Below are 22316 nucleotides of genomic sequence, written 5' to 3'. Positions count from 1 at the left end.
TAGTAACAAATATGGGTATTTTACAGGAATTTCAGTTACTATAAGAATGAATATCAATTTCATTTCTCAGTGAAACTTCAAAGATTCTTAAGGGTTAACATTCTTCTGTGTTTCTGAGCTGTAGTTTGTTTGGCTAGATTCTCATACATTGACTTCAGTGGAGTTACACCAGTTTATACTACCTGAGGATATTGCTCATGGTAGAAAAGGCACTTTCGTGTTCTATGTGCTGTTTTTAGTCACTTATAACTCATTTTGGTCTGGATTTCTTGTGCTTGTTTTTCAGTCTAGAAGATAATTGTTTTTTTCCTAAGTTTGAAGAAACCGCTCTTTTATCCTCTTTTTGAGTTAACTGGAGGCAACTTGAAATTAGTCATGCTTAAAAAGAGTAGTTTTGGGTACTTTACTTACCTCAGTATATGGCAATTGTGATTTTTACAATTATATTTATTTTCCTGATGTTTCATTTTTTCTTTACTCTTTAAAATACTCACAAACAGGCAAACCTGATTATATCAAGGAAACCATGAAATTTATTCTTCGCAAAATAAACACGGAGGAAAGAATTTTTCTTGTGTTCTTTTTCTCACTTTGGTGCATTAATCCTTGATGTTGCTTTTAACTGTAAGTAAATAAACAATTTTCGATCAAGTGACTTCTAAATTTATGATGTCCCTTGAATTGAAAATGGAGACAAAATAATGTGCAACAATAAGATTGGTTACTTTTTCTGTACTTTTTATATATAGCTTTTTGTAATGAATGAAGCCTGTCATATTTATGGATACAAAGCATGCGGAAAAAGTATCCAGTGATGTGAAATGTTGCTCATTTTCCACTTTATTTTAATTGTGATTTGAGTGAGGTTCCCTTTGATATGTGTATGTTAGATGTACACACATCTGCATATCGACCTAGTGAAAATGCACCATTATTGCAATGGCTAGATGTTTAAATGTTTTTTTTATTTCATCTGGAGCTATAATGGCATCACTGCAATTCTTGAAGACACATTCAAAGGAACAAACCAGCACATTACTTATTTTTCTTATTTAATTTAAATGCAAAAAATACACCCCTTTTAATGCAAGATTAAGGTTAAAACATTACATTAAAGTTGTAAAATTCAAAACTGTAATTCACAGTCACTTGACCATCTTGTGCCTGTAGGTTTTTTTTTATTACTAGATAGTGTTAACTGTAACACTTAAGGATATGTAGGTATAGAACTATAGTACCCTGTTTAATGCAAAAGACTCTGGGTACAAGAGGATCTATAAACTTAATTGGCACCATACTTGAAAGTACTTAGTTTGTCTAGGGATTTAAATTTCAGACTTAAAGTTGCATCAAACATTGTTTCTCTTAAAACAAAAACAATCCACCTCCACCATCTTTTTCTCTTAGTGATACAGAACAGGATGTCCTCTGCAAGAAGATGCTGTAAACACAGTTTCTTCAGAATACAAACAGTGTGTGTGACTTTTGTTTAAAGTAGGATCAACGGCGAACGCAGCATAATGTTAACATCGTGGTACAAGTTGGCATGCTTTTTCCTGTTCCCCATCCAAATCCCAGAGATAAGTCAGTGTACCTCTGTTACCTACCTGTCTGTACACATCTGATAAACTTACCTCTCTGTGTGTGGTCCATCATTTCAGCAAGCGTGTCAGGTTTCTTTGGAGCTGTTTACAGAAGTGTCCATATCCTATAGCACAGCATATAAAGTCCTCACTTTGGTGAATGAGTTTTATGAGGCCATCTGTTTGTGTACAGGGAGGCCTCTTTGTTGTTGCATTGGTTATAGATGTGGCAGAATAACACACGTAGGCATCTTGGTGGTTTCAGGCCCCGTGACTCTGTTTAAATGGGTGCAGTTACTGTGTCATCCATTTTGCAGTCGTTATTTATTATTGCATTGGAGGATTTTTCCCACATTAAACTTTTCAGTTTAATTGTCATTTTGTTTGCAATGAGGGAGTGGGAGGATGGTTAAATTCAACTACAAAATCTTTATAGCTATTGGGCCACATTCTGCAGATACTTCCATTAAAGCCAATAGGAGGTTTGTGGGTGTAAAGCCTGGGTTTTGACTCAATGTACAGTAATTGCTTCGAGTGAGATTTGGTAGTAAATTGGATTTTCAAAATAGAAAACATTATAGTGGCCAAAATAGGTGTGTTTGAATTTTCCTCACCCTGAAAGCAAAAAAGCCTGCAGTGGTGAACCATATCCATAGCGGATTCCTAAGGATCTCCCTTTTCTCCAGTTTCACCTGTGAAGCCTTGCATTGTAGGAGATAGGAATTGCGTAGTAATTCAGACTAGAGGCTCCCGTAGTCTAGTGTTTTATCTAGTAGAGTGGCTTACACCACCAGATTTCAGTCAGAGATTAGACTCTAGAAGTTTGCAGCATGACTTACAAACTTATTAAAATTCTTAAGGTAAATCCAGTATGTTCTCATCCAGTCCTCCTAATCTCCTTGCTTTTATGCTACTTTGTGGCACTATCTCTGCTTTGGCATGGGAAATATTTTTCTTTTTATCATTTCTTAATTTATTTCCATTTCCTTTACTGTCCACTGGTTTTTGTAATGACAAGAGAGGGAGAGGGGTAAATAGAGGTACCCAACATATTTTATGTACCGTTCATTGCTTTGACTTTAGAACTGTGGCCAATACCTTTCAGCCTGTGAGACACAGGAAGTGATTCCTTTTGTAGACCCTCAGCAATGTACCCCAGAAGGAAGGGCTCTGATCTAGCCCTTTCATTTGAAGATCTCAAAGCACTTCACAGAGGAGTTTAGTATCATTGTCCCCATATTGCAGATGGGGAAACTGAGACACAGAGCATGGAAGTGACTTACTCAAGGTCACCAAGCAGACGAAAAAAATCTCAAATCCTTTGAGTCTTATTTTGAGGGGATGGTTTCATGGCTCCTTCCCTCACCCCTTTTTAAGATACTTTAGAACGTGATTTTCTTCTGTTCAAGTGAAGGGTGCATAGATCCCTTATAGTGGATCTTCTGTTGTTGCAGCTTGCTAACCAGCAGAACCAGACCAATCAATCAGGGTAAGATGGGAGTAGCCACCTTTTTGAGTTATGTCAATTCTGTTCTGCTTCTAGCAGCTGCAAGCAGGCTCCACCAGGCCCCCTGCTCAGAGTGGCTGCATTTCAAACAAACAAACCCCACCTTCTAATCTCTCTCTTTGGGCAATCCTTTGTGCTAGGCAGGTGAGGAGATGCACAGGATGTTTTTTTTTCCCTGCACTTTTCAGCTTTTAGCTGGCCAGAGGCCCTGGATGTGGCCCTTCCCCAGCTGTGTGGCCGCTGCAGTGGCGGAGAAGCAAAAATGCAGGTTATAAACTCCATTTAGGGTGCTCCACTCCACTCTTTGTTTCGATTGGGCTCTCGGTGTGATCTTTAGGGATCAGCTTGTTTCCACTCCCCAACCCAGCAGTGTCCCTCTGCGACTGAAACATTTGGGAGGGGAGTCAGTATCTCCGTTCTTTTAATTAATCCCAATGTTCAACTCATGGACCCTCGGCTAGGCTGCCAATAAAACCAGGAAAGACCCAGTGATGTGGTTTTTAAGGGGGAAAAAAAAAACTGGAAAACCTTTTTAAAAGCAAACACCCTTCAGACCTTCATTTGACATTATAAAGAGGCATAGTAAAGAAACCAAACCACTCCCTTTTCACTTTCCCTAACTGTGCAAGTTACCTTTAATAGGTAGATAAGCTATTATGCCACATGAGGCATTCATTTCTTTTGGACTGAATGTAGTCTCTCCGTGACAATCCCTCCATGACTGTCTTAGTCCTTGCTACATCAAGGAGAAATGGCCACCCATTTGGCTAGCTGGAAAAAAAGTGAATCATTCTCTGGGTGGGTGTGGGACAGGAGAAAAGCAGTGTTTAGTATAAGGTATGTGTGGGGTAGCTCTAAAATAATCCTCTTGGCATACACACCATGCTATCCTATGTGAATTTACTATTCTGTAAAAACAGCCGAGTCTGGTGACACCTTAAAGACTAACAGATTTATTTGGGCATAAGTTTTTGTGGGTAAAAAAAACCCCACTTCTTCAGATGCATGGTGTGAAAATTACAGGTACAGTCATACTGGCACATGAAGAGAAGGGAGTTACCTTACGAGTGGCAAGCCACTGTTGACAAGGCCAATTCAGTTTTCACTCATTGTTTTTGTGGATACAGACTAACACGGCTACCCTCTGATACTATTCTGTGACTCTGTACAGATGTGTAGACTGTTGGATAGCATTTCACTACACAAGACGGTGTCAGTCCCCACAAATGATTGACTTTGTGAAGAAGTCTGCATCATGTGACCTCTTCCTGGCCTCAAAAAGGTCTTGCACTCCTCTCACAGATTCTGTTTGTGGAGGATTTTGTTCAGACAACTAACCACCTTTGGCTTTATGGGAGGGAAGGTTATATTTCAGACAGCCAAGGCCAATGTCTTAGGAGCCAGGCGAGGGCTGAAATTGTGTTTGGAAAGAATTGACAGCTGAAATACCATACTGTCTTCAGGAAGCATTTTTGGTTTTTGCCCACTGTCTTTTGGGATTGTAGGTGGTGGTGGTGGTTTGTGTTTAACAAACCCATTGACTTCAAAGTAGCCAGGGTTTATTCCTTTGTGGGAAACTTTTGCTACCTGATACCAGGGTTCAAAACGTGGCAATAGCGAAGGGACAGTGGGATTCTTAACCCATGGGTTTGCTTTTTCAGAATTTCTTGCATGGATACTGGGCCTCTGCCCTTTTTTTTAATTTTTAAACTCATCATATAATATGAATCACTTTTTAAAACATAGTCTGGAGTCCATTGTACTTAGAATAGTCTGAATGCTTTCAAAGCTAGCTAGTTACAGCAAAAACACACAGCTCAGTACTTGCCAAAATTTGAAATACAAATTTGAAAATCAAATCCGGTACTTACCTGGATTTGAAATTCAGGAGAAGATCAAACTGAGTTGCTGTTTCAGTATATCCTGCCTACCTGTCTCCCCACACAGTCTTTGCTTGCATGCCCTTAAATCTGGGGCAGGGCCTCTTGAAAGCAACCTTTCAGACTCCCGAAGCTACATTGTGTAAACATCTTCAGCAATAATTTATCCTCCAGAAAGCAGCCAAACTAATGCTCCTATGCTGGTTAGGATTCGCTTAGATCTTAGTCTAAGCGCTACATTTTCTGTGTCTCTGCTCATGTGCTCTGCACAATTAGCAACATAATGTGATCAGAAACATTTTAAACAACATTTTAATCCTCTAATATTGACAGCTGAACTGCTAATTTTCCTCCCCATTGTTTTTGGCCGTATGTTATCAAACTAAATACCTAAACTTCCACTTTTTGCTGGATGATTTCTGTACATGCGGAAATAATGCCAGTTTCAACACTTACATTTCTTCCCCAATCATCACAATTATGTCCCTCTTTTTTTTAGATTGTTATTGAATAAAAACACAAATCTCCATTGAAAAAGAAAAGGAGGAAATCCTGGTTTAATATAAACCTAAATGCAGTGAGTGCAGATGAAACATTTTCAGTCTAGAAAATTCAGAGCAGCTACAAAAATGCTTTATATTTAAAGTGACTTATAAAAAGGAAGATATGACTTGGATATTTTTTTAAACCTTTTATATATAAGCAGCACTTTTAAAATGTAGGCTTATTTGTGTGGTTGGGTTTTTGTTTTTGTTTTTAACTGGGCTGTGAAAGCTTCTCATTGATTTTTGTTTTGTAAAACTCCAGCCTGAGCAAGGTAAAGGGACATGCCATCTTCGGATATACCTCTTTCTTCAGCGGACACAGAGGTTGTTTACTACTTTCTACTCTGAATAACATGCCAATCATCTGGAACCTCCCTTCACGCCTCCCAATTGGTTCCTTTTGAAATTCCACCTTTGTGCATGGCTTTGCTGCATGACTGGTGTATGGGTTTGTCAGTCAAAAGGGCATCCCACCAAGATGCAGTAGTAGCATTAAGAACGCAGTTGTTAACCAGGCTGCAGAGAGGTAATCCTTTCCTGTAAACAGCAGGATGGTATATCCTGTTAAATAAATAAATTTATAAAAGCAGGGGGGAGAAATGCACCCTCCATTAAATCAAGAGTTCTGCGCCAGCATTTAATTTTAAGAGGACTAAACAGTTGAAACCCTTTCAAGAGCATGGTGGTTTTAATCATATTTTTGTTACACTGCAGGTTTTCTAAATCTGATTTACCCTGATTAATACAGGAGCTGTCTTAATCGTCCTTTAAGGAAGAACACCAGGGTGACTGTGGCTTTCCTTAAAGGCGAAGAACTGGGTGGAGGGCGAGGAGGGTCTTGTTTTTGTTGTCCTTTGTGTGGCTCTGCTAGTTCTCGGGCTAACATACATGTACCAATTTGTATGTTGTATCATCTGTTCATCTCAGATTATACTAACGAGAGGAGTACTTGAATAGAATGGTACTAATTTGATATTAATAAAGGAGCTAGGACCGGCATGTCTGCTGAAATGTGCAAAATGCTTTTTTCTTTTTGTGGGAGGGGGAAGCATTCTATTCTCCTCCTTCTCGTTAGAGGCAAAGCTTTTTGTTTTTCTCCACTAAAGTTGTAGGTTTGAGATTGGGGAGCACTGGGAGGAAATAGGGCAGCTTTGTGTTAAAATAAGTGTTTTTCTACCTTTTGCTGTGACCCGAATCAGGTTTCCCATTTCCAGTAGCACAATGTGCTTGTATTCAGTGTGATAGAGGAGTAGTGGACATGAATTATTTGTGACAAGGCTGCCTGGAATACCTGGAGTGGAGTTTTTTGCATGGAATGGAATCCCTGCAGTATTGGAGGCTTCTGTGTTTGCAGTGAGGCTCAAAGTAGGAAGCAAAGCTGACATAACATTGCACAGATCGGATTTTCTTTTAGGTGGAGATTTCTGTGCTGTGGTTAATCCCTAGTTCTGTACTTGGATATATTTATCTTGCATGTCAGATTGGTTAATTTACAAATATGGTTCCTTTTATGACAGGATGAAGAGTCACTGATCAGTAGGTCAGTTTCCTAATTAAAAGCCAATGATTTGAATGTTGGTTATTAGTGCTATAGGGCATGGCTATGTAATCTGCCAGTATTTTTCTAATGGCCTCTCTGGCCATTGTATGTATCTAACTTTGATTTAATGACTGGCAAAGACTGGTGTACCTGGCAGATGGGTGATTTGCAGAGTTGACTTGCTGGTGCCGTGATTTAGGAGCAATCAGTGTGGATCCTTTAGTAGCTCCTGAGCAGGCTACTGGCCAAGGTAGATGGCTATAGCTCTTCAAATGTGTCCCTGATAAATTCAGGTAGCTAAGAAGGAGGAATAAGACAAAATGTTTAGATAATAAACTGAAAGTCCCATGGGGGTATTGTGATAAAAGCAAGTGCATATAATGTACCAAGTATTTTCGGAACTAAAACCCCGTAGAAAAGGAACAAAATTAAATTAGTTATGAAACTTATTCATTTTGTTGACCCTAGCTATTAGTCATTTTAAATTATTTGAGATAGAAATAATAATTGGAATTGCTAGTCTTTTTTGTGATGTTTCAGGGCACATACCTGTCCAGTAATGTGACTTAGTTTACCCCAATTTTATTTAAATGTTACTTAAATTCAGTAAAGCTTTGTAGCTGTTTTGTTAGAATTTTAGAATACTTCATTGTGCCAAAACGATATGATACATTTTTGGCTAAAGGAAAAAAGCAGTGAAAGCCAGGGTTATTTGAAATCCCTTGTATAAATAATTCTATCCTGTTCCAATGTGGAAAGGCAGAAAAAGTGGTTGCTGATAAAGATCTAACTTACTAACATAGGAATCTTTCTAAATTCCAGCCATGAATGTGTGATTGGTCTTTTGATGGGCAAGAGGGAATAGTTCCAAATGTCAGGTATTGTCCATACCCCGATATTAGCTTTCCCCAGACTCATTTGTTAAATGTGGCTCCTTTATTGCACCTCCTGTTTCTTTTGGAATAACATCTCATTTACATGCTATGGAGCAAAATCACACTTCAGGAATAAAAATGTTCTGGTTGGAAAGAGTGTGAGAGGGGAAAAAATCTTATCTTGTCACAAACGTACTTATTTCTGGGACCAGATGTACTTAGCTAATTTTCTGAATTAAAGTGCAAAACGATACCTTGAATATAGTGCAGGCTGCCAGTTTACTAGTGACTCTGAAATGCTTTTTCTGTCAGAAACGAATTGTACTGGCTTGATTCTGAGCCAGGGCAATAAGAAGTTTCTGAATATGTGAAGTAACAAGAAGCAAAACAGGCAATGCTTTAGAAAGAACAGACCAAAGAGAGATGTTATGGTTTACACCTTGGAATGATTATCTTCTAGTGCAGTGATTCTCAAACTTTTGTGCTGGTGACCCCTTTCACATAGCAAGCCTCTGAATGCGGGGACTCTCTCTCTCCCCCTCCCTTATCAATTAAAAACACTTATACATAGATGTATTTAACACCATTATAAATGCTGGAGGCAAAGCGGGGTTTGTGGTTGAGGCTGACAGCTCGCGATTCCCCATGTAATTACCTCACGACCCCCTGAGGGGTGCTGACTCACAGTTTGAGAACCCCTGTTCTCATGTATTTTGAAAAGCCCCTTTTAAAACGTACGTGGAAAATTGTTTGTATACTAGGTGACCCAACAATGATTAACCTCCCCCGCCCCCAGTGATTTTTAACATTAAAAAAAAAAAAAAAAACAGTTGAAGTCACGCAGTTAAATGTGTAGCCGAGATAAGAGCTGAACATTGTTGCAGAATCAATAGGGTAGAAATTAGTATTTTTATTTACTACTTAATTTTGCAAACAGTGCTAACTTTCCATAAGGGTCAGCAACTTTTTTTTTCTGTCTTTGCAAAGCTGTGAGAGCTAAGTGAGAGAAACAGACATTCCTTCTGGTTTTTGAGACGTTCCTTTCTTTTCTTTTTTTTTTTAAGAGCGTGCAAGTGTGGTCATATGTTGTTCAGTGCATATACTGATGGTGCTTTTGTAAGTTTGCGATAGCTTCATATTGATTGTGGAAGGAGATATACTGTTTATGGAAAGGGGCAGAGTATATAGAAGAGAATGCAACAACTGATAAATACCCTGGTTCCAAATCCAGGCTTTAATTTTGCTTTTGAAAGACATTAAACAGGCATTACTGAAAATACATATTTGTAATCTTTGCTTGTAATACACATTTTTACCAGTTTAATAATGTATTATTATGTCATTTATTTTTCATTGTTCATGCTTGGTTTTTCACTTTTTTTCCCCAGCATTTTACTTAGCTTGGACAAATAAAACACTGACTTGCCTTTTTATAATGGGGATGTTTACATTAAAAAAAAAATGAAGGTTTTCAAATAAACAAAAACGGTTTTTATAACTTGCTCTTTTCTTTAACCCTAAATTCTACACCTCAGCAAAGCTGAGTATTCTGCAGTACGTTTTCAACATTGGTATGATAATATACCTAAACATTTTCCCCTGCCAAATTTTGTACTGGATTATGTAGTGCCTGGATTTTCTCTTCAGCCATTTCATACAGACGGCTGAAGGCACAGTACTCTGGAAACATGCTCCTTTTTCTGTGGTGCTGCATAGCATCCTTTGGCAGTGCTTGCAAATAGGATTCCCATCTGGTAGGGAACAGACTGGGATTTTGGAAACTGGAATTAAGAGTATTGGTTAGATTAACCGGCCACTTTTATCTGGGAAATGTAAATATTCCCTTCTTCTATGATACATTCTTAAGGAAGGTCCAAAATATCATCTGCATCCTTAAGTTTTTTTTTACACGTGATCATTTTTTCACCATAGTCATTAAGGAAAAACTACCAACTGCCCCAGACTAGATGTCAGATCCCAGTAGTTCAGCTGAGCCAACCTAAAGAAAACAAATTCCAGCTTCTCAGACACTGGATTCTCTTCTATCTCAGTCCCCTTCTGGCTTTCTAGCACAAAGGAGGCGGGGGGAGCAGTGGGGCAATGTGTCTTCTGCATCTGCATTCTTTAGTCTAGCTAGCATGCCCAGATTCCTGGATGTGCCGTTCAGATCATGAATAGGAGATTCAGTCAACATCAGTCTTTTTTGGAGGTAGATGTGTTTATAGCTATTAATTGTAAAGAGGATCAGATCTCAGCTTGCTATAATGTCCCTCTGAATATCCACTGGCTGCAACAGGGCAAAAAAAATCATAGCTCAGGACAATGGACCTTTGTAGTTCAGAGTCCTCCATAACAAATGACAGGATGACGAACAGGGTGGTTTGATGGTGTCTGGTTGATAGGCAGCATTCAGTGCACGGAATAAAGTAAAGGTAAAATCTGGTCATGACTTGTGAGGGCTGAAGATTTTTCACATCTCTACTAGAATCTCTATTGCAGCTCTGATTTTTATGTCATTTTATCATTTGAAAATGCCTTTCTTTGTGTGTGGGTTTTATTTTTTTTATTTCTTCCTTTCACCAGATACTACAGTAGCTGGGCCTATTAGTTGAGCTGCTGGAAATGGAGATCTTGCTGCCAATAAAAGTAGGAGTTTTAGATCGGTTTTCTGTTTCTTATATTCTGAATGTGCGTGCACACACGCACACATTTTCTTTTAAAAAATCCACACCCAAAATCCATTCCCATCCCATAAATACATGTCTTAATATATGGTTTAGAACACTTGCAAATGATATGCAGCACATTGCTAATTACAAAATTTTCAGATATCGTTAACTCTATTTTTCTCAACCCAGCCTCATGCCCAGTGCAGCATTTATCTAGATGACTGCAGATCTGCGCTTTTTTTCTGTTTTCTCCTTGTCTCCTCCCCAAGGCTTGCTTCTACCAAACATATAGCAGGAATGTGCTGTGGTGGATGTCAGAGGCAAACTAATGGATTTTTTTGTTCTGTCTAGACTTCTAAGATCAGTGTTGACAATAAATAAGGCAAGAAAATCAGATGAATTAAGAAAGCACTGTGATAAATGCCTGTAACAATAGCATAGTTTAAAATATAGAAAACACCATGGAATTCTTTTGTTATGGTTGAGTCCTGTGTTTGAGACAGTTCAGGGTTGCTTATGGGGCTTGCTGCTATGCTCTTATCGGGAATTTTATGAATATAAAACACAAATGTTGGCTAGAGTATAACCTTTTGGAATTGGAACGTAGTATGTGTTGAATGGATTATGAAGGTGAAAGTCTAAAAGCATTTAATTTATGGAAAACATTTATCTTTGCATGGAATACTTTAGGGGTTTGTTTTGTTTTGTAGAATATTGATTGCAACAGACACCAAAACCAGCAATACCGTTTGGCATTTAATTATTTTTACAGATCAGAACAGTTTTTAATAACTGTGCCTCAGATTTTAATTTAGAGCACTCTGAATAGAAACCCATTACACCCACTTTTTTCTTAAATACACAAAATGGGAGGATGAGATCAAGTGTATACCCCTTGTGGTAAAATCCCTTGCCTCAGTGTGTATAATGTACAATTGTACATCTGTCTTTGTTTAATTCAGCATGTTTTCCTTTTTCCATAACAGAAACAGGACATTTTTATTCCTTGGTTACTGTTGCAGCACGTGCGCACATTGCTGAGAGCTTTTATCCTGATAAAAATGGCACACTACACAACCTTCACGGCACTAACTTTATAACTTTCAGAGAAAAACAAAGCCATGATACTTGTGTGTGCGCATGTGTACATGTATGTGATATACACATACACACACACACACACACGCACCCCTACCTATCTACCCACAAGTAAGTATCATTGCTTTGCGTTGTTTTCTGAAAGCTATAAAGTTAGTGCCCATGAAGGTTGTGTGCACCCGTGAAGGGTGTGTATGTGTGTGTGTGTGCGTTCACTGACAGGGAAGTGAAAACAGTGGATTAAAACTGACCCTATTAAGGCTTGGGCTACACATGAAAATTATATTGGCTTATCTTCATGGGTCAAGGGTGTGAAAAAAATTACACCCCTGACTAAGTTAGCTCTGCCAACCTGACCCGCATGTAGACACAGCTACCTCGATGGAGGAATGCTTCTGTCAACATAGCTACCTTCATTTAAGGAGGTGATGTTTCCACACTCCTGATTTATGCAAGCACATGTGAAAGTAGAATTAATTATGTTGTAAAAATAAGAATGGATTAAAGAAACGTTGTATGTACCTTTAAGCAGAAATAAGAAATGTTGAAATACAGGTGCCAGGTAAAGAAACATTAGGCATAAACAAGGGTGCTAATGGCGAAACATTAACAGAAGATCGGTAATAGTTAAGTAAGGAAATAAGATATGCATGGCTAGCCCAGGGAAACTTATCAGATTCTGCTTCCTTTGTTATCTTGCTAAGTGCTCCCCCCCTTTATCTGTATAAATAAGATAGTTTGTGTCTTATATGGAGCTCACATTATCTGGATGTATTAGCAGAGCGCTGTGCTAATAAAACAGAGTGGTCTGACAAACTGTGAGTCCTGAGTCTAACTTTGACACACAGCAATAGCAATGTAGCTATGTCGGTATAGTTTCTGTAGTGTAGACATACCCCTACCCTCTATGCCATCTGTGTCTGTGTTTCTGAATTGTTAGCATAAAGAACCAGTGTGTTAAGAAATTAAATCACTTTACCTGCACTTGTAGTTGTTGTTGTGTCCAAGTAGTGCCACCACATGCTAAGGTTTGTGCAAGTCCACGGAAAGCCACATCACTATCCCCAAAAGTTGGCAATCTAATATGATAAGCAACATAGCAGGAAGGGTGTGGCCACAGTAAATAATAAGTGGCTTTACAGTTCAGAGAGAAGATTCCATATGTAAGGGGGTGGGATTAAATAGCTTGAAGTAACCCTTTATGGATTTTTATAAAAGGAAATCTATACATAAGGAATAGTGCTGGAGATATGTTAGGAGTCTTTTTCAAATTTGTTAAACTGCATGTATATGTTTTTAAAATTACATATCTGCTATATCTCTGCTTTATCTTAAATCAGTGACTTTGTGTAGGCAAAAGCATTTTACTCTGTTCTAGATGTAAACCGATTAAATCTCAAATTGATAGTCATGTTTTAAAATTCCAAATACTGATCTTCCTTTTAAAATTATAATTATACATGTTTAATAGAATGGAATATGTGCGCAGAGTTTTAAATAAGAGATTTCTATTAAGATCTGGTACCCTGTGTTAGTTCAGTGCCTCAAAATCCTCTCAAGGCACCCTGAAAGATGTGTCAAGACTGTCTCTTTCTGCCCCGAGTGCTGTTTGTGTTGGTGAGGCAGTGAGCCTGTGTGTGGAGGGAGGAGGAGGAGGAGGAGGAGATGTCATGTGACTTCACTCCAGACTCATAAACAACTATCATGTGGTCTCTCAGACCTTCAGTGTTCAGTGTGCAGGAGTACAAAAGCAGCAGCAGTATCCCCTTGGAACTCCTCTGTCAGTTGCCATCAGTTGTTGTTGTTGTTAGCATCAGTGACTGGAACAATACATCGCTTACTATATTTCCATATTGAAATTTTTCCATTTGGTCTAGACTTAACCACAACCTATGTGGTGTTCATACTATAAAAAAGGGGAGGGTTGCGGGGGTGCACACCATTAAGTTATTTGCCCTGGAATAGACACGGGTTGTTGACTCTATACTGAAGTTTGTGTAAGCAGACAGAGCTGACTAAACTGCATATGATTTTCAGTTCGGGATGAAATAAACTAATATGCATCTCAGTAATGTTAGTCTTGAGTCTGATTTGAGAGAATTTTTTGATGCACGTAGCATAGTATACGTACTCTGAATTTCAAAGGATTCGTTCTGTACAATTTTCATACTAAACAAATATAGACTTTTTAAGAAAACTGACTTTTGATAGAAGTGTTTGCTGTTTGGTTTCTCACACTATAACCAGTGAAAGCCCAGCACACTAGATGATAGTGTTCATTGGAACATTCTGTTTACCTTTTATTTTGAATGATTATATTTCAGAAGTATTTTGTTTCAAGTTTAATCACTACTAGATTTCTCTTGTGTTGAGCCTGTTGATTTACTTATGTGGATATTGAAAATTTGAATGCATTACCATCTGTGAGAGACCATATTCTGTACTTCCTCGGTGAGGACATACCATGGATCATGAGATCATGCTTTTCTCCTAAATAAATTTCACTTGTAGCCTTTGTCTTTGATGCAGCTTCATCCATTGGAATCTGTTTTGTAGTATTTTGGAAGCTGTTGCTGAATGTCAGTAGTGCTCTTTTATCAAATTTAACCACAACCTAAAAGTACAGAAGCCAGATGAGAACTTGTCTGAATTCTGCATCCATGCTGTTTATCCGGACTGCTACTATTAATAATTTAATGGTACTCTGTTCCTATTTATTATATATATAATATATATTATATATAATTTGTGTGTGGGCGTGTGTATTTCTATTTATATATAATAATATTAATGAATCACCCCCAAACTGGTCTGGGAACTTCACAGAAACAGAATAAAATCATTCCCTGTCCCCCGTAGCTTGCAATGTAAATGGACATTACTATATTGTACAGCGAAAGCAGTGGTCCCCACACTGTGGTATGTGCCCTGCTGGGGGGGCACAGAGGAACATTTGGGGTTGCATGGCGGGGCCCAGGCCAGCCTCCATGGTAAGCGAGGAGGAAGCGCCACCCAGTCCTGCTCTGCCCCCAGATCTGCTCTGACCCCGTCCTCAGCCCCCGGCTCCAACAGCAGCTTGTCTCCTGACCACAGCCCAAGTTGTGGCCTTGGCCCCTGGCTGCAGCCCAGCTCCTGACTGTGGCTCTGTGGGGGGAACAGGGGGGGCACGGACAGATTCCAGGGGGGGACAGAAGAAGTTTGGGGACCGCTGAGCGTGGGGTGGGGGAAGGGGAGAAAATAGCCAACATTTGGATTGAGAGATTATAGGACTCCTCCCAAAGATGGCATGCTCATGTTAATGCCTTTATTTTTTTCCCCCATGGTTTATAGGGAATAATTTAGCAGATCTTTGTCTTGTTTTTTGAGAGTTCATAGCAAGGAAGGGTTTGAAGTTGCAGGGGGAGATAATCCGGGCCAGTAGGGCAGTCTGGGAAAAGGTTGGGGGTGCCTGTGGGAGGCAGGAATTAAGGGATTTGGAAGGTGGTAGATCTGGCAGTGTGTAGTGAATGAAAAGGAGAATCCTGGAAATGAGGGTGAGTTTGAATTTGATCTGATGGGAGGAATTTGGAGCCAGTGCAGGGTCTGGAGAATGGGGAGAGACGGAGGAGGAGATTTTTGAACTTTAGCATGCTGGGTGGTAGAGGTTCCTATTCTGAATTACTACATGTAAAAGAAATTCAGTCTTGAGTTGTCAATGCTGGGTTTTTCTTGTGTTGAGCCTTCTGAATGTTTTGTTGTCTATTGCCCCAAGAGCGTCTAGTGCTTTTTAAAATGTTTTTTCTCTGCCTCAGAAGTACTTTACTACTGAACAGCACAGTGACCTACTTGTTAACTAGGCACCTGTTTCTAAACCATGTCCTTTTTTGCTGGCCCCTGGGAGAAAGCGATGGTCTTGGGAAGAGGACCCTCCACTGAGTCTCCAGACATCTGGGTTCTGTTCCCAGTTCTGCCACAGCTGCTGTGTGACCTTGGGCAAGTCATTTTACAGCTATGTGTCTGTTACCTCATCGGGGAAGTGTTAATACTACATCCCCATCTCTTGGGAATGCAGAAGATTAATTCACCAACGTTTGAGAGTGACTCAGGTACTGTGGTGATCGCCAAAGAAAAGCCTGCAAAGGAATAAACAGTATGACTGTCTAGTGGGAGCAATATGTACTTTGGAGGATGGATTGAGGGGGGGGAGAGATATGGAGGCCAGCAAGACAGAATGGAAATCCTGTGGGTCCCAAACTGACTAAATCCTCCCCACCCCAAAAAAGAAACAATCACAAACCATTTGCTCGCACTGGCAGATATATAAGAAGCAAAAAGGGAGATGAACAGGTTTCTCTCAACATTAATAAAGAAGCCTATTAATGACATTATTCTTTGTTTAAAAATAATTACTGGCCTGTGACTGGTTCTAAATATTCAACAAAATTTTTAAGCACTGACATTTGCTTTGTCCATAGTCTGTGTGGATCTGTAGTAAAAGGAAGGAAACAAAATTGTGTTAAAATTTCTATACAGTGTTTAGAAAGTAGCCAAAGGTTCATGTGCCAATTTTTTTTTTAAATAAAGTAGAGAGAGAGTGATTCTAGTGATCTCTGGCTCTTCAAAATACATTATTGAGCTTTGTTGAGAGATAAATCTATTAGATATGCACTTCCTTATCACGAAAAGCCTGAAGTTCTCCAGTGTATTGAAGTAAATTGTGTTTCTTTTTCACAGATGCATTTCGTAGTCCTCCTTCCAGGCTAACTCTTACATTAAATTAATCCAGCTGTGACTCACATATGTTCATCATGATTTATCACAGTAAGGTCGCTGATTCAGGGCCTGCTATATCTGGTCAGACGAGCCTCATCACTTCCTTCAATCGTGAAGATGTATCTGTTATGCATCAAAGACAGCAACTGTTTTGATCTTTTAAAATTGGAATAATCTTCATCACAATGGGGTTTTAACGGAATGTGTTTTTTATCGCAGCTGCCTTCCTGAGATTGGATCTGGTTGATTTTAAGTTTCAGGGGATTGATTTTATACATTCTTGAAGTCTTAATGAATCTGTTCATCTGTAGTTGCTGGTAAGAACCACTGGCACTCAGACATACATCCCCACCCAAACCAGCCTAGTTCTTAAAACTCATTTTAAAAAATCTGGCTTTTGCTTTGCCCTCTTTTGCCATGTATGTACTGCCAGCTGGGTAAGTAAGTATTCAGACCCGCGGGTCCCCTGAGTAGTCTTCAGTAATACTATACAATGGGCTGTAATTTGGCTCTTAAGAAGGAGGACCCACAAAAACATTTTCTATATCAAATGTATTTTGGGAGAAGCAGGAGTGTCAGGTAATAACAGGGAATTGGATATCAAGACAATCCAGCTCTTCTATTCCCAGCTCTGTCACTGATTTAGGGTAACCTTGGATAACTGATCCTCTTGTTCCCTTAATTTCTCATTTCAAAATGTGCATAAAAATTCCCACTTGTTTAGATTTAATGCTTTAAAAAGCTTTTTGAGAACTGCTGATTAAAAGGCACTGTATAAATGCAAAGTATATATTTTCATGTCTTTAAACCTTCATGATGTTTAATTTGGAGGAGTCAGGGCCAGGAGGATGATACTAGCAAGAGCATGTTCTTAAAAATGAAAAGAAAGGAACAGAAGTTTTGAAGGAGGAAACATTGGTTTAAAAGAGCTTCACAGTAAAACTGTCAATGGATTGAAAGTTCCCCTTGTGCAGAGGGGAAGATTGGGGTGAGTGGGGTTGGAAAGCAGAAGGATGAGACAGCCAGTTCTGAGATCCTTTTGGAACAGTCAATCCTCCTCCAATGACATGGCACCAATGAAGCTTACTTCTTTGGGGACCTTCTCGTAAAAGATGGGTGGGTGTTTTTGTCTTTTTTTGAGTTTTTTGGTCATCATTTAACAATCTCATTTTTCTCTGGTGTGTAGACAAAATGCATCAAACTAATCTGGGAGATATTTGAGCTGAATATGTTTTGAGGATAGCAGCTATTACCCCTCCTCCCCTGAAATGTCATCTCTAATTTATAAAAACAAACTGCTTAAAAAGAAAGCCCTTGAACTTTGTGCAGAAATCTGTTGCTATGTAATTTGCAATTTAAATGATACTTAGCTGATTTTGCCTGTAGTCAAATATAGCAATCTTATTCCCATCCAATTTAATGCTTTTAGCTTTGGGTGTGTGTTGTCGTTCCAAAGAGGGGATGATCTTGGAATATTTCCTCTCTTTCTGACTTTTTTTTGTTGTTGAGGCCCTACTAGCAAAGAGGGTCTGCAAAGAATTCAACCCTTTTCTCTTCATTACTCTTCTACCAAAGTTCAGCCCTGGTTTACACACACGTTTGTACTTTGGCAGAGGTGTGATTTTTAAACCAATTTGTCCAGCCAGGTATTTGTACCGCTTTAGCTAATCGTTTTTTAAACTCATTCTACTTAATCAAGGGACCCATGTGGTATATGGACACAAGGCCTCTATCGGTCCAGGAATTCACAGTTCAGTTGTTACACTAAGCAGCATCTTACCTGTTATGAGCCTTGGCAGGGGAAAAAAGGGATTTTAATGGTGAAAATCTCCACAAGTCTCCTGTGCTGTGTGGTGGTATTACACTGTCTTGTGCCATAGCTAGCTCTATATAGACTAGACCTACTTGCTCTGAAAAACAAGTCAGCTAGCTATTTTTCCAGGCAGATGGACCTATGGGCCAAGGTGACAGATGCTTTCTCATCTGTATGTCTTCCTGAGGGACAATACCACTAGACCCTTAATAGCCAAGAAGAATATATAGTGCTTGGACTTGGTCAACTTAATTTGGGTCAGGTTTATTTCTTACTATGTAGAAAATATTTATTATCACAGTTTGCATACTTGATATATTCTCTGAATGTACGGACAGAGGATGGAAGAGGCTTAATATTTTAGTAGGAAGAACACTGCATGGATTGAGGAGTAAGCCTTTAATAACTTGACCTCTGTAACCAAGGGCATCTGCAATCTGTTGGCTGAATGTGAACCATAATTCGGAGGTATTTGAATTGTCACAATGTTTACTGCAATATGGTTGGGAACTAAAATGATAATGCCTGAGATTTGCATTTCTTGGCAAAGTTTTTCAGCTGTGTAGGTGTTTGTATGTTTCCTGTAAGTTTAGCAATTTCTTGGGCAAACATAGTCATGTACAAACTCTGCATGCTGCCTCTGCTGATTGTGACTACTGGTTTCATACTTTGGTGATATCTTTCTGTGTAGTTTAGATGAAAGGTGCATACCACCTCTTCCCCCATCCTTGATACCCCTTACCTCTGCTAAACATGGGACATATTCACCAAAATGTCAATTTTAAAAAACCAAAAACCTGGAAGTATGTAGGTGAAATTGGTAAGCTTGTCTGAAGAAGAGTCCCAAAGCTTGGAGTTTTACAGCACAGATTGTTCAAAAGTATTATACAGTACGCGTGAGTCTTTTTCCCCCTGGAATCTATTACTTCACAATTTTAAAAAGAGATGCTACACCTTGCTGTGCTCTGCTCATCAGAGAGACTTTTTAACAGTTCCTTCCTCCCTTGTTTGGACAGAAGGGAAAATGCTTCCAAATACGTTTTATTAGTTCTCTCAAAATGAATAGCACTTGAGCCCCTGGGATAATTTTGGGTGGTTTTCTTCTTGCTGAATGGGAGGTGACTTCTTTAATAGCTTTTAAAAAGTTTGTCTTGTATACAGCCGTGCAAAGTGATGGAAAACAGAATTAAGCTAGTAACTTTATTGTGTAAATGGTGGAAAGGACTAATTTTTTCTTATGAGCACATGACGCAATAGAGAAGCTTGTTACCTTGACAGCTTTGTTGTTAACGAAAACACAATTTAAAAAACCAAAACATACAACCTCACACTGGAACAAAATGGTAAAGCATCCTGCTTCTGTGTACATAGAAAATCTGCAGTATGACTGTATACCTGGAGCAATGACACTAATCCTAGGATGAAAGGGAAGATGAGCTGGGTGTTTCCATTTTGTGTCTTCATGAGGAGAATTGAATTTACAAGCGGTATAGAAGAGTATGACCATAGCAGCAATTAACGAATGATGACTTCAGTCCTTGCCCTTTGTTTCAGAATATTATAATTGTTTGCAAAACATATTCTGGTTTTCTGTCACTTGCCGGTACTTGTTCTGAGTGCATGTAAAACACAAACAAACCAAAGGGGATGCTTTATGCCAATTCACAGCAACACTTCTAACAGCTTGTGTGTAAAGGCAATGCTTTAGGATGCTCTGCTGAACTTTGAAGACAGCAGTTGCTCCGGCTTAGTATCCAAATCCACCTATATTGCTCTTCTACATCTTATTATTTTTTTTAATTTTTTGAGAGGAGTTCTAAAACATTCTATATATATAAAAATATGTTTTATGACTTCGGGATGAGGCATCTAAAGGAAGATTTTATGTTTACTAAAGGGAAACTTGGTCCATGATTTGTGTAGACAATGCATTTCGTGTTTTAACATCTTGGTTACTTTGCTGATCATAACTTCTATTACTGGATAGGGGCATTTAGACTCTGCCCTAAGCATCCAAAACTTGTTGACTCCTAAGTAAAATGGTTTGAACTGGCATGCAGATACACTGCTTTACGTTGTGGGCTTTTTGTGGAAATTGCCTTAGTCCTCATGTCAAGGCTGGAATGCCAGACTGGTTTAGAAAAAGAAAAATGTTTGCCATTCCTCTCCTTGTTTTCCATTTCGTGTTGGAGTGGTGTTCGCCACTGAATTGCCATTTCATCGCACTATGACAGTACAAGCTAGTTGTCACACTGTTTCAGGGTGACTTTATATTGGCCTTGCAGACCTGGTAAAAATAGTTGTTCTAGTTTTGTCACTTACTGCAGCAGAATGGGAATGCTAGTCCTTGGTGTGAGTGATACTTTATCTCATTATGGTGTCCGTAGTAGGATCCTCCAGTAAGATTAGACCATTTTAAGGAGTTATGTAGTGGCTAGAGGAAGCAGTAGTGGAATTCCTTTGTATATCTGCATCTTAGAATGCACCAGCATAAAATACTCCTGGGGAAATTCTGTGCACAATATTTTAAAATTCTGCAACATTCTGCATATTTTATTTGTCAAAAAAACACAATATAATCACACTAGTTTCAATTATTTTGGAAATTTATTTCAAAATACCTCTCAGCACATGTCTGTAATAATACAGACAATAAAAAAGATTCAGGAAATGTTTTTAGGCAAATAGATTAGTTACTAGGCATATTAATATAGAACAGGGGTCGGCAACCTTTGTCACGTGCTTGCCAGGGTTTGTTTACCTGCTGTGTCCGCAGGTTCGGCCAATTGTGGCTCCCACTGGCCGTGGTTTGCCATCCCACGCCAATGGGGATGGCGGAAAGTGGTGGCCAGCATATCCCTCGGCATGCGCCACCTCCTGCCTCCCCCATTGGCCTGGAGTGGCCAACCGCGATTGGCCGAACCTGCGGACGCGGCATATAAATAAACTGGCCTGGCCCACCCGGGAGCTCACCCTGGCGAGCTGCGTGCCAAAGGTTGCCGACCCCTGGTATCGAACTTTAACTAAGATTTTGTTTAAACTACAATGCAGAAATCTATTTCCCACAGCCCTCAGAAGCAGTGCAAAGCTCTGGGGGAGTTGCATAATGGAGGAGTCGAGGGAGAGGGAAATAATTTCTGGGGGTGAACCTGGAGAGTTGTTGGATGTGGGTGGGAGAAGTATGGAACAGGTTTTTGGGGGGAGGGAGGAGGGATTGGCTAACCCCTGCCCTCTCCCATCAGGTACATCTGCCCCTGTCCTCTGTGTCCCTGCACCTGGCACTCTCCATTCAGCCAGGAATAGCTGCCCCTGTCTGCATGTGTCCCTGCACCCCCACCAATGTTCCGTCTATTTTTTTCCACCCATTTGCAGAATAAATTTTATGTGCACGAAGGTACTGTACACATGTGCACCACCAGTAGAAATAAAAAGCGTAAATATAATATGTATTTTCACAAAAGTTACCAACCAAGACAAGATAGGCATTTTAGAACTCAGTACTCAAAAAAATTAAATTTAAGTGTAAGAGAGAAGTAATTTATGAAATGCATAGACCAGTCAAAATGCTGAAGTAACACACTTTGAAAGAATAAAATGACAGAGAATATATGTGCATTGCAGAAAGTATAAAGAAGTAACGTGTGTGTGTGTGAGAGAGAGAGAGAGAGAAAGAGACAGACAGATTGTGCGCATGCTGACTGCTGGGGAAGTTTCTGAAATGCCGTGCGCTGTGTCTTTAAGGCACTCACTGAAAGCTCTCCTCCTTCTGAACCATGTCCCCCTCCCCTGTGCTGCAGAATCTCTTTAAGACACTCACTCCCCCAAAGGTTTGTTCAGACCTCAGAGCTCCTGCAAGTCCTGTCCCTTCTACCCTGCTCTGTGGAGATGGGGTACAGAGGTATGGGGGTGTCATAGATAGTAGGAGTTAATAGAACAGAAGTACTTTATATCTCTTTTGACTGTAAAGGGTTAACAAGTTCAGTAAGCCTGGCTGTCACCTGACCAGAGGACCAATCAGGGGACAGGATACTTTCAAATCTTGAGGGAGGGAAGT

The 22316-nt window shown here is 39.5% G+C and overlaps 1 protein-coding gene and 1 long non-coding RNA gene across 3 annotated transcripts in view; one reads left to right on the top strand and one right to left on the bottom strand.

The window, feature by feature from the left end:
• The window catches only part of IGF1R (insulin like growth factor 1 receptor), a 273472-nt gene that overhangs the window by 176184 nt on the left and 74972 nt on the right, over positions 1-22316 (top strand). Inside the window, exon 1 of one of the 2 annotated variants that reach the window (XM_075069704.1) lies at positions 5985-6041. The exons of the other annotated variant lie outside the window; for it this stretch is intronic. The gene's annotated coding sequence lies outside the window, so the exon portion shown is untranslated. Of the gene's footprint in view, positions 1-5984; positions 6042-22316 lie in introns of those variants that run through there. 2 annotated transcript variants of the gene reach the window in all.
• On the bottom strand, positions 515-12767 carry LOC142047334 (uncharacterized). Its single transcript, XR_012656574.1, has 3 exons — positions 12677-12767; positions 1608-1708; positions 515-622 (listed from the first exon to the last, which is right to left on the bottom strand). It is a non-coding gene; the product is annotated as an uncharacterized LOC142047334 (long non-coding RNA).

This window comes from Chelonoidis abingdonii, chromosome 9 (assembly GCF_003597395.2).
Source record: "Chelonoidis abingdonii isolate Lonesome George chromosome 9, CheloAbing_2.0, whole genome shotgun sequence".
NCBI lineage: Eukaryota > Metazoa > Chordata > Testudines > Testudinidae > Chelonoidis > Chelonoidis abingdonii.
Note: the sequence above shows the minus strand (reverse complement) of the source record. Positions and strands in the feature narration are given on the sequence as shown.